This window comes from Protopterus annectens, chromosome 6.part0, assembly GCF_019279795.1.
Source record: "Protopterus annectens isolate FY-2018-M chromosome 6.part0, PAN1.0, whole genome shotgun sequence".
NCBI lineage: Eukaryota > Metazoa > Chordata > Ceratodontiformes > Protopteridae > Protopterus > Protopterus annectens.
The window spans coordinates 1,312,940,023-1,312,954,030 of record NC_056737.1 but is presented as its reverse complement, the minus strand read 5'-3'; positions in this window follow the sequence as shown (position 1 = coordinate 1,312,954,030).

The window sequence follows — 14,008 nt, the reverse complement described above, 5'->3', positions numbered from 1 at the left end:
GATACGCTTACCCAGTGACATCCTAATGGCAATGCCAGATATGCCCTAGAGCTATACATAATGACGCCTGTCAGAATTCCCAAGAAAATGATTGACAATGGCTTCAGTGCTATGTCATTTACCGGGGCCATTGCCAAACCTGTGTTTCACCTACTGAAGGCCCACTTTTAAGCCTGGCTGTATCTGTATCTGCTGATGCCTTGCATTATGACCTTGGCACATGTTGTAAGATATTTTCAGAGTGTTCTGCATAGTGTAACACACCTTTACAAAAATTGTTGTAGCAGAACATATACATTCAGGAGAAAAAAGTTTCACATGATGCCCTGGTGGAGGAAGAGCATGCTGATGACCCTTTGGAGGAGTCAACTGCAGGACAAGACTATGCCAGACAAAGGTAGACATGAGAAGTCACAGCACTGACTAACAGGTAGCAGCTAGTTCATGACTATGGTCCAGGATAAAGCAGTATGAAACCCTTCATGCATACTGATGTCTTCCATGTATAAGTTAGTCACACTGTCCACCATACATAGGCTACCCAAGTAACAGACCACAGAGGGCAGGGCACATTTCTCATCATTTGCACAAGTTGAGATGGACGCAGTATTCAGTCTCATCCTCAGGAAACCACGTGTGTTAGTATGTTTGAAACATTGTTGTGCTTATGTGTGGAGTTGGGATCTCTGGATGTGTGTGTGTGTGTGTGTGTGTGTGTGTGCGTGTGTGTGTGTGCGTGTGTGCGTGTGTGCATGTGTGTGTGTGTGTGTGTGTGTGTGTGTGTGTGTGTGTGTGTGTGTGTGTGTGTATCTGCTCAGCAGATGGTGCAGTGCTGTAGTGAGCTCTTCAGACTGTAACACATCCCTGTCCAAGACACCTCCTATAAGGGTCACAAACATTATCTATTCTTTGCCTAGAGAATGTGATCAATGGCCCATACCATGCATCTGTGTGCTATGCACTCCACAACATCATGGATGTCAACATCATCTTACCCTACTTCCCTCTACACTTGATGATGGAAGGGACATGGTGGAATTGTGTGGGCTTGATAATGGCTTTCTCCTTCCAAGACTACTCTCACAACAGGAGACAGAAGTAGATCAGCCATGGAAAGTGCATTTGGCATGCTGCCTGTGTTGACAAGGAGAGCTGGGTCATGCAGGCTACCTGTGGAACTTGTCCATGATGTCACACATATGTGAAGTGCACTCCTTCCAGTCATCATGCAAACCTCACAAAGCAACTGCCATCTCCCCAAAGACTGAGGTATTGATAGTCTGTCCCTGTGTGATGGCACTGCCCATTTTCTGGGTTGTGGACATCATGACAGCTAGCTCAGGTGGGGTTTGTACCAACTGTGTGTATGACCAATGGCATGGCATCTACCCCTGTCTTCCTTGTGCTTAGGGAAACTTGTAGCAACCAATATTGACTGCACAGAAGGGGGAAATATCCATTACTAGGTACATTACTAGGTACACCTGTCTGTAATGCCCTGTCCTTCTGTGTCATCCTGTCTGTTTGCAGTCAGTTCCACAAAGAGGCAATGTCCACAAACTTGTGTGAGGATCTGGACTCAACATTGCCTGTATCCAGCACTGACACCATGACCACTTAATATGCCAAAGTTCAGTTGTTATTTCTGTCAAAATCTGACTCATCTCTGACATTGAATTCCAGTGAATAAATGAAAACATCTGTCTGTAAAGGTAAGACTTCATAGGTTCATAAGTTAGTACTAAGCTAATGGCCATGGAGCCAGTACAAGCCTAGCCCAAAAATATTCCCAGTCATCCTGCTGCTGGACATTACTTCCTTGTGCCCCTATCAAGCAAGGCTGTTGAAGTGATCCCCGGGGTGAATTTCCTATTACCCATCCACTTGCCAAGATTTTTCTTGAAGAGGGCTAGTGAGGTACTCTGCTTTACATGAATTGGGAGTTTATTCCAAAGTATGGGAAGTCTCTGGGTTAGGATTCTGTCCCTCCAGCAGTTTCTGTTTATTGTGGTGATGAGGTTGAGGTCTTTGGAGCGTGTGGCATGGAGAGACTGAGACTTTTTCAGATGAAGCATGTCTAGCAACACTGGGTCAGACATGGCTTTGTATGTCAAGCAGAGATCGCCTCTAAGTAGGTGATATGAGACAGAGTAAAGCTGGAGTTTTTTTTTTAGTCTTTCTGTATGTGTTTGAGTCCTAAGATCCTCTTTGTGAGAAACTTTTGTGGCTTCTCCAGTTGTTGTAGGTGTCTAGTGAAGTACATGCCAAATGGGGCATTGTACTCTATAATGGGTATAATGAGGGACGAGTAGAGAGGGATTATGACCTCTTTCTTCCTGGATGAGAAACCTTTTGTAATGAGGTGTGCCATGTAGAAGGGCTTTCTAATGACAGTGGCAACATGGTTGTCAAAGGAGAGGTTGCTATCTATCTGTGTCCCTAGATCTCTTATCAGACCTTTGGATTTAAGTGGGCTACAGTCAATGTGGTAGTTCATGGGCACCATGTTTTTCCTGAAGGGAATGATGATGCACTTTTTAGAATTGAGCTTAAGGAAATGTTCTGGCACCAAGTCGTTGGTCTCTATGAGGCCTTTTTGTAGCATGTCTACATCAGCTTGAAAATCAATAATAGCTCTCAGTTTGCAGTCATATGCAAATTTGGTTTACTAGAGTCCCTTTGTGTTGGCTTGAACTTCAGAGAAGAAGATGCCAAACAGGAGATGACCCAGAATCTATCCCTGTGGGACTCCACTTGTAACTGCCCAGTAGTCAGATTTGGAGTCTGCTACTTTCACCATGTGGGTTCTGTCAGTGAGCCAGTTGGCAGCCCATCTTATGATGTAGGAGTTAATGCCTAGGTTAGTGAGTCTATCAATGATTCCTGAGTGGGAGATAGTGTCAAAGGCCTTGTCTAGATCAAGTTCGAAGAAGTCTATCAGGTTGAGCAGACATGATCTGCCCTTCACAAACCCAAACTGTATGGGGTCCAGGGTTTGAAGGTTCCCTTTATCCCTATTTATATGGTCCATAATGATACACTCCATAGCCTTACAGATCAGGCTCATCAGGCTTATGGGGCAGTAGTTACCATGGCCTGTAGCCACTCCTCCTTTGTGGAGTGGAATGACTGTAGTGGTGCACCATTTGGTGGGAACAAAGCCTGAAATGAGGCTGTAGTTGAACAGGGCACTCAGGTGTGGTGCCAGTTCCCTTTGTAATTAATGTAGAACACAGCCAGGTATATTATCAGGTCCCATGGAAGCTGTATTCTTGGCTTTGGAAAGTGTGATTTCTACCTGTGCAGCCATGATATTAGGGATATGGCATTCCTTGGGTATTGGGATGGGCATTTTATGGGGTGAAGTGGGGGTAAAGTTTGCACTAAACCTGTCGGCCAAGATATTGGCAATGTCAGTTGGTTCAGTATAACTGGTGCCATTCTCCAGTAGCTCAGAGCACATCTGCATATTGTTATGCAGATTCTTGTTATAACAGGATTGCAGGACCAAATGGAATGGGGTATGAAATGTATTAAAATGCAAGGGAATGGCAAAACAAGTATTTTGTAAAGATTTTGAATGAATGGTAAAATTAAGGATTTACGTATAATGAATTATGTAGTGGAATGCTTAATTTTATTTGGAAGATGGAAGACAGAAGACAATTAAAAAAAAACAGAGACTGGTAGCATTGAATAATAATGATTATAATATCTTTATGAAATTTTTGCAAAAGAGATTTGAAACCAAAATAGAAAACATCATGGAGGATAGTATAATTATATAAAGGGGAAGGGTTGTCAAGAATTATTAGTTACAGACATTGTGGATGATTCTATGAATATAAAAAAATGGGCAAAAATCATGATAGGAGACCTTAATAAGGCATTTGATACAATTGGACATGAAATCTTATGGGTAATAAAATCGCTGGCCTGAACCTTCACTATTTTCTGACTTTATGTGTTGCTGAAGAGGTGTTCAATGTAAAGTCTCTTTGCAATTTTAATAAAGATTCACACCCTTTATTACATTGAAATTGTGATCCACTACTATGTGTATAAAGTCACCATTCAGAAGCTGGTTGAGATGTTCTGCCAATATTAGCAGGTCTCTAGGACGCATGGAAGTACTCATCGTTGTGGATGAGAAGTATGTGTGGCTTTGCAAACAATAGCCACAGTGACATAACAGCAAACAGGGGTACATGGTGAGGGTATCTGATGCCATGCTACAGCATGGGGAACCATTAGTTTCCATATACCACATAGGAGCCAACACTGTGCAGGCTTTTTATGATGTACTTAGTTTGAGATAAACTGCACCTACATTGCAATAAAGGTCCCACCTGGTGAGCAGGGAAGAAATTATATTAACTCTGTAAACTGACAGATGGACAGTAATGCATAGGCTATAATACATAATGTGTCAGCAAGCTACCCTTGCCATACCCATGACTTATATCAGTAGGTTATGTGACAGTGACATCCTAATGGCAATGCCAGATATGCCCTAGAGCTATACATGTCAGAATTCCCAAGAAAATGATTGACAATGGCTTCAGTGCTAGCCATTGCCAAACCTGTGTTTCACCTACTGAAGGCCCACTTTAAGCCTGGCTGTATCTGTATCTGCTGATGCCTTGCATTATGACCTTGGCATGTTGTAAGATATTTTCAGAGTGTTCTGCATAGTGTAACACACCTTTACAAAAATTGTTGTAGCAGAACATATACATTCAGGAGAAAAAAGTTTCACATGATGCCCTGGTGGAGGAAGAGCATGCTGATGACCCTTTGGAGGAGTCAACTGCAGGACAAGACTATGCCAGACAAAGGTAGACATGAGAAGTCACAGCACTGACTAACAGGTAGCAGCTAGTTCATGACTATGGTCCAGGATAAAGCAGTATGAAACCCTTCATGCATACTGATGTCTTCCATGTATAAGTTAGTCACACTGTCCACCATACATAGGCTACCCAAGTAACAGACCACAGAGGGCAGGGCACATTTCTCATCATTTGCACAAGTTGTGACGGATGCAGTATTCAGTCTCATCCTCAGGAAACCACGTGTGTTAGTATGTTTGAAACATTGTTGTGCTTATGTGTGGAGTTGGGATCTCTGGATGTGTGTGTGTGTGTGTGTGTGCGTGTGTGCGTGTGTGCGTGTGTGTGTGTGTGTGTGTGTGTGTGTGTGTGTGTGTGTGCGTGTGTGCGTGTGTGCGTGTGTGTGTGTGTGTGTATCTGCTCAGCAGATGGTGCAATGCTGTAGTGAGCTCTTCAGTCTGTAACACATCCCTGTCCATGACACCTCCTATAAGGGTCACAAACATTATCTATCATTTGCCTAGAGAATGTGATCAATGGCCCATACCATGCATCTGTGTGCCATGCACTCCACAACATCATGGATGTCAACATCATCTTACCCTACTTCCCTCTACACTTGATGATGGAAGGGACATGGTGGAATTGTGTGGGCTTGATAATGGCTTTTTCCTTCCAAGACTACTCTCACAACAGGAGACAGAAGTAGATCAGCCATGGAAAGTGCATTTGGCATGCTGCCTGTGTTGACAAGGAGAGCAGGGTCATGCAGGCTACCTGTGGAACTTGTCCATGATGTCACACATATGTGAAGTGCACTCCTTCCAGTCATCATGCAAACCTCACAAAGCAACTGCCATCTCCCCAAAGACTGAGGTATTGATAGTCTGTCCCTGTGTGATGGCACTGCCCATTTTCTGGGTTGTGGACATCATGACAGCTAGCTCAGGTGGGGTTTGTACCAACTGTGTGTATGACCAATGGCATGGCATCTACCCCTGTCTTCCTTGTGCTTAGGGAAACTTGTAGCAACCAATACTGACTGCACAGAAGGGGGGAAATATCCATTACTAGGTACATTACTAGGTACACCTGTCTGTAATGTCCTGTCCTTCTGTGTCATCCTGTCTGTTTGCAGTCAGTTCCACAAAGAGGCAATGTCCACAAACTTGTGTGAGGATCTGGACTCAACATTGTCTGTATCCAACACTGACACCATGACCACTTAATATGCCAAAGTTCAGTTATTATTTCTGTCAGAATCTGACTCATCTCTGACACTGAATTCCAGTGAATAAATGAAAACATCTGTCTGTAAAGGTAAGACTTCATAGGTTCATAAGTGAGTACTAAGCTAACGGCCATGGAGCCAGTACAAGCCTAGCCCAAAAATATTCCCAGTCATCCTGCTGCCGGACATTACTTCCTTGTGCCCCTATCAAGCAAGGCTGTTGAAGTGATCCCCGGGGTGAATTTCCTATTACCCATCCACTTGCCAAGATTTTTCTTGAAGAGGGCTAGTGAGGTACTCTGCTTTACGTGAATGGGGAGTTTATTCCAAAGTATGGGAAGTCTCTGGGTTAGGATTCTGTCCCTCCAGCAGTTTCTGTTTATTGTGGTGATGAGGTTGAGGTCTTTGGAGCATGTGGCATGGAGAGACTGAGACTTTTTCAGATGAAACATGTCTAGCAACACTGGGTCAGACATGGCTTTGTATGTCAAGCAGAGATCGCCTCTAAGTAGGTGATATGAGACAGAGTAAAGCTGGAGTTTTTTTTTTTTTAGTCTTTCTGTATGTGTTTGAGTCCTAAGATCCTCTTTGTGAGAAACTTTTGTGGCTTCTCCAGTTGTTGTAGGTGTCTGGTGAGGTACATGCCAAATGGGGCATTGTACTCTATAATGGGTCTAATGAGGGATGAGTAGAGAGGGATTATGACCTCTTTCTTCCTGGATGAGAAACCTTTTGTAATGAAGTGTGCCATGTAGAAGGGCTTTCTAATGACAGTGGCAACATGGTTGTCAAAGGAGAGGTTGCTATCTATCTGTGTCCCTAGATCTCTTATCAGACCTTTGGATTTAAGTGGGCTACCGTCAATGTGGTAGTTCATGGGCACCATGTTTTTCCTGAAGGGAATGATGATGCACTTTTTAGAATTGAGCTTAAGGAAATGGTTCTGGCACCAAGTCGTTGGTCTCTGTGAGGCCTTTTTGTAGCATGTCTACATCAGCTTGAAAATCAATAATAGCTCTCAGTTTGCAGTCTTATGCAAATTTAGTTTACTCGAGTACCTTTGTGTTGGCTTGAACTTCAGAGGAGAAGAAGATGCCAAACAGGAGAGGACCCAGAATCTATCCCTGTGGGACTCCACTTGTAACTGCCCAGTAGTCAGATTTGGAGTCTGCTACTTTCACCATGTGGGTTCTGTCAGTGAGCCAGTTGGCAGCCCATCTTATGATGTAGGAGTTAATGCCTAGGTTAGTGAGTCTATCAATGATTCCTGAGTGGGAGATAGTGTCAAAGGCCTTGTCTAGATCAAGTTTGAAGAAGTCTATCAGGTTGAGCAGACATGATCTGCCCTTCACAAACCCAAACTGTGTGGGGTCCAGGGTTTGAAGGTTCCCTTTATCCCTATTTATATGGTCCATAATGATATGCTCCATAGCCTTACAGATCAGGCTCATCAGGCTTATGGGGCAGTAGTTACCATAGTCTGTAGTCACTCCTACTTTGTGGAGTGGAATGACTGTAGCGGTGCACCATTCGGTGGGAACAAAGCCTGAAATTAGGCTGTAGTTGAACAGGGCACTCAGGTGTGGTGCCAGTTCCCTTTGTAATTAATGTAGAACACAGCCAGGTATATTATCAGGTCCCATGGAAGCTGTATTCTTGGCTTTGGAAAGTGTGATTTCTACCTGTGCAGCCATGATATTAGGGATATGGCATTCCTTGGGTATTGGGATGGGCATTTTATGGGGTGAAGTGGGGGTAAAGTTTGCACTAAACCTGTCGGCCAAGATATTGGCAATGTCAGTTGGTTCAGTATAAGTGGTGCCATTCTCCAGTAGCTCAGAGCACATCTGCATATTGTTATGTAGATTCTTGACATAACTAAAGAATGCCTTGTGGTTATCTTTAGTATCTGTAGCAATTTTGTTTTCATAACTAGCTTTGGGGATTTGATGAGGGATCTCAGTTTTTTGCTAAATTTTACAAGGGAATTTTTCCACTCTTGGGACTTTACTCTTTTCTGCAACATTTTTTTCCTTCTGTTGTAGAGTTTGTTAATGGCAGGAGACCACCAGATTGGCTTCCTTTTTTTGGAGGACAGCATCTTGGCTCTGTTTGGTATGGCCCAATCCATGCACTTGTGTAAATGTTCATGCAGTGCCTTGGTGTATGATTCATCAGCCATATATCCCTTCCCCATTTGCATGGATGATGTGTAGTTTGCCACTTCTGTCTTTAGAAGCCTAAAATTGGTCTTGGAGAAGTTCTTCACTGTGGTTTCCTTCATGGGGTTGAGGGTGGGATTTGGATATCGATGGTAATTGACTTGTGGTCAGATCTAACCAGGGAAGAGATGATTACTGGTGTATAGCAGTGTTCCCCCATGTTTGTAATGACCAGGTTGAGAATGTTTCTACCTTTGGTGTGTACTCTGGTGTGTACTTAGTAATACCTTCCTTACCTTGCAAGCACCCCTCAACTGTCCAGATTTTTGCAGAATGTCTGGATTTTTGGCTTGCAGTTTTGGTCTATTTCCTGTAAAATGTGTGGTTTTCTGGCAAATCACTGTGATGATCTGAGGACAGAAGTCACTATATAATTTTATTTTATTTTATTTATTTTACATTTGTTGACCGCTAAAGGGTTTATTAAGGTCAGACTTACTCAAGTTCATGAAGAGAGGGGATGCATAAAGGAGGGTGGAACGTAGATGTGTATGGGCAATTATCACCCTAGCTAGTGGAGTGAGGAAAGGTTTGATCTTGTATAATGAGCCAAGGTTTTTATTAACGTTTTTAAAAGTTTGATTAATATGCATATCAAACTTGAGGTTATTATCAGCTGTTCCACCTAAGAGTTTGGTACAGGGATCTGGGACAATGACAGTGCCATTGTTAGAATTTATAGTAAAGGTTGGAGTGGAGGCTTTATGAGAGGGGGAGAAAAGCAGTAGCTTCATTTTGTTAGGATTTAATAGGAGACCGATTACAGAGACAATTTTCAACAGTATTAAAAACATTTTGAGATAGAGTCTGCAGACTTAAAGGGGAAGTGGCAGAGCAAATCAAAGTGGAGTCATCTGCATATTGCATGCAAGTGGCTGTTGGGATGACTGCATACAACTCATTAATAAAGATAGAAAATAATAAGGGTTCTAATATAGAGCCCTGAGGGACCCCATGGGTGATAGGTAGAAGGGAAGATAGTTTGTTCTGCCATAGTACAGCCTGTTGTCTACCACTCAGATAAGATTTGAACCACTGGATAGCCTGGGCATCTAGGGGAATAGTTTTAAATGTGTATGAGTAGTTGGTGGTTGACCATGTTGAAGGCTTTGGAGAGAACAAAAAAGAGGGCAGAAGAAAGCTTATTGTTGTTTCAGTTTTGATTAATAACATTGGAGAAGGAGAGGAGGGCTGTGGTTGTACTGTGGAACACTATGAAACCATGCTGTGAGTTAGCCAGGAGATTATGCTGAATGACAGGGCTCAGGAGTTGTTTATGGATGCACTTCTCCATAATTTTAGTCAGGGGTGCAAAATAGCTATAGGTCTGTAATTTGACAGTTCAGTGGAACTGCCCCTTTGTAGAATGTAATAACATGGGATGTCTTCCAGATGGCGGGGATAGTGGCTTCTGATATAGTTCTATTGATCAGGATAGAGATTGGGTATGCTATGGCATCTGCAGCTTTTTGTAGATACTCAGCTGGGAGGAGATCCAAAATGAACTCAAAGCATGTAATTGGGCAGTCCCAAAACATATATTACTTGAAAAAGCTGTATTATATTTCATCCAAAAATTCCTAGCCATCCTTGATACCCATACATCTGCACGTTCTATAAGAACTAAAGCAAAAGTTGCACCATGGCTTTTAAAAGAACCCAGACAAATGATCTTACTTAGAAACAAAGCTTGGACCACTTGGCATACCACAAAAATCCCCTTAGATCAACTTAGATTTAGCCAACTAAGGAACAACACTGAAAAATCTACCACCCTAGATAAAAAAAAATTGCTGCCATTTACAACAGAAGCATCAAAACAATCTGCAAAAGTTTTGGGCAGACATAAATAAACTTATTCACCCAGGGCAGTGCACAACTCCTACCCCCTCAGTAACCATCTAAAAACCTTTGGAAGATGTTGCCAATTCCTTTAATAGTTTCTTCACAGAAACTGTTCGGTCACTAGCTAACCAACTATCTCCCAGTTGCCCATGTCCTAATGCCGCCGCACCTAGTTCTCAACTCCCCTTTAACTTTCAACCAGTTTCCGCATCACTTATCCATGCCCTAATCAAGAAACTAAAACCCACCACCCTTGCAAATTAGCGGGGTTAAAGTTTTTGTTGTTTCTAATTGTTTTGTAAGTAGGTTGGTGGGGGATGTCAGTCTTACGCCTGATTATATAGGTAAAAAAATGGTCACTTATGTCTTCAGGCCGGGTACCGGCCCTGTACATGTGGGGATGGCTATTAATGAGTATTCAGTCTAGGATGCTATCTTTGTTGTTAGGTTTACTGATCCTAGCAGGGGAGGATATCATCTGAGTAAATCCATATAGATTTACATGGATGGTCAGAGATTCTGAGGAACAAATATTCCAGTCGATGTTGAAGTGTCCTAGAACAATAGTTTCAGAGGGTTGTTACTAGACAGCCAAGAGAGGATATCTTCTAGGGTGTTTGCATTATTACCTGGGGGAATGTAGACACAGGTTATGTTAATACTTTTGTTTTTATTAATTTGAAGCTTGGTAATGAGAATTTCAGCATTATCAACACGGGGTGGTTGTGTGGAATCAGAGGTCATATCTAGAATAGTTTTGTATAGTACAGCTACCCCTCCTCTCTTCCTAGTGGTACGGTCTAACCTTAGTATGTTACGACCTGGGGGTAAAACCTCGTTATCTGCCATTGATGGTTTTAGCCAGGTTTCAGTAAGAAAAAGTATATTTGGGGAATGTGTATCTAAGAGTGCATGCAGGTGGTGGACCTTATTATTTAAGCTTCTAATATGACATACATTTGAGCTTCAGACTTCCAATCCTTCAGAAAATCTATGTTAAAACAAATGCTGTCACTCTAGCAACTTTCAAAATTTATAAGAGCAATATTTAAAATATGATCCTATTTTTGGGCCCTTGTCCACCCATTTTCTTGGGTTTTGTCCAGATTTCTTGCACTAAGAGGTTGAGGGATATGCTTGCAAGTCCTGATGTTCCTTTTTTTTTTTCACTTGAAGAGCTAAGGGGCTGAATATATCAGGAACCAGCACCAGGCCAACTGCAGCTCTGAATGGTTTTGTTTATTGATGGGGCACCTCCCATTGCCCTCACATCCAGTGCTAGGCAAGCAATATGTACTTTGGCAGCAGCATCTGACTTGCTTGTAATTTTTACCCTGGCTCAGTAGCATAGATCTTTACTACATCCTGCCAGGCACAGTTGTGAAAGGACTGGGTCAGATTTCTCATGGCTCATCATCAACTGGCCATGAAGATGGAGGGGCTGCAGCAAGATCTCATTCTCTGTATGAGAGTACTTGCATTTCCTTTGTTTGCCTTTTCTTGGCATCATGATGTTTAAAGAAAAGGTAAGTAACATACACTATCCATGATTCAATCTGTGAACTCCCTGTGTGCTGCAGGTAGGGGTGTCAGCAATATAAATATATACATATATATACAGATCATAGTATATACATATATATATACAGATCATAGTATAAACATCTGCATAGCTAAGGACAAGGGTTTTTTCATATTGTTGCATGATGTGACCCTGCCCCCACAAAAGTGGCACTGAACAGTTGCCATGGTAAGCCTGCAGTTGTCAGTGTAAGGTAATAGCCTGCTACAATACTGTGCAGTTGGCTACCCTCTATTTGTTGAGTGTCAGTGGATGACAATCCTGATGCCATGCCTTTGACAGCATAGGGTTCTATCACAGGGTTGCAATTATGATTATACCTACAGGCAAGTGCAGTGGCTGCACGTATAGACAAATCCCATTTAAGGACGAATGTACTTCAGTGACACTGCAGACACCTCCTTAAGTAGGTGGAAGCTGGACATTTTTGCTGTAGAGTGTGTGAAGCAGGTCCACAGATATATGTGTGTTATGTATTTATGACCTACTGGTGTTTTGATGCAAAATGCACTGTCATTATCCTTTTTTTGTGGAGAAATACTTAACAATCTGCAATACAGTTATCGACAAGCAGCCAAAGTACACATACATAAGGAGATCAAAGTACACATACATAAGGAGATCAAAGTACACATACATAAGGAGATCAAAGTACACATACATAAGGAGATCAAAGTACACATACATAAGGAGATCAAAGTACACATACATAAGGAGATCAGTGCACATACATAAGGAGATCAAAGTACACATACATAAGGAGATCAAAGTACACATACATAAGGAGATCAGTGCACATACATAAGGCGGATCACGATCTTCCCTACACTTTTGCTCTCCAGCTGTGCTCCATTCTGCTTATGTATCCAGCACTTTTATGTACACGGCACTGCTGGTGTATCCAGAAGCACTATGTACATAAAAGTGTGCTTACTTCTTCCCCTGAAAATAATACTACAGACACTGGCAAAACAGCACAGATTTGCTACAGAGTGCAGAAGTGGGATTTGCCTTCTCTTTAATTAAATATTGAGACTCACAAATTTAAGCCCTGAAATGATGAAACAAACAAGCAAAAAAAACACTAAAAACATAGAGAACAGCAAATATTGCACATTGCTGTTATTCTTTAAAGTTGTTTTTTTTTTTTTTTGCAGGGAGGCAAAATTCTCACTCCCCCAGACTTATATATACCAGCTCTAAGATCACCATACCTACAAAAAAGGGGAGTATTCCATGAAAAGAGAATCTCAGTAAGTCCACATTTTGGGCCATTCAGTCTTGCTGTTCTAGGACTTGTACTAATGACTCTTGGAATTTTAACCAGTCACCAGGATTAGCCTGCTCAAGGCCTGCCTGTCAGGAGGGGTTAGAAACCTGTACATGGCCTCACACAACATAATGACATGATAATGCACAACTGATGCCTTCATAATTAGATACATTGGACAATGTAATGTTTCTAAAAAAAATACATGCTGTGAGACTGTAGGTGCTCATAGACTTGCACCGTTCAGTAACAAGGTACCCCCCCCATTACTTGAAATGCCTCACAGCACTTTACAAGAATGCATGCCTAACTTAAAATACTAACAAACATGCCAATAAGCACACTAGCATGCAGTTTTAAATAAACATTTTATAGGAAGGCATTAAGTAAGTAAATGCAACTTTTCCTTGTAAACAAGTAGTCTTTATTAAAGTAATTTTCTCTTTGAGTTCCACAAGCCTGGAAAACAGGCTGCTTGTAATCTTCAGCTGTATAATGCTAACGAATGCTGTGGAATAGCTGTTTCTACATATCGCTCCTGTGAGCCAAGTCATGCTACAAGGCTCTGTCTCAAGCTCATGAACACACTTGGGCACCTGAAAAGTACACTGAGCATGAGCAGGTGGGTCAATGACCCATGTGGGGACATAGGGAAACTGTTACTTTTATATCTGATGCAGGTGCTGAAGAGCAAAGCTGCTCTCATAGTGAAACAGTGAGGTTCACGAGTACTTACTAGGCATACAGTCTAGGAGGCCATTGAAAGCCTAGCCCAACTGCTCGAAATACTACTACTGTCTGGTTAAGTGACCTGATGAAGGCTGAGTGACTCAAACCCTACCTGGACCACAGGAAGACGCTCATTAACAGCTCATAGTCTTAACCCTCTGCACTAACTGTCACACTTAGCTCATAAGCACCTACTCTACCTGCTTTTTGTCATTATTCACAGCTTAACAACACCCTCCCACACCAACATTTGTGCATGATATAATACACTGCAACAAGGTCATGTTACCAAGGTAT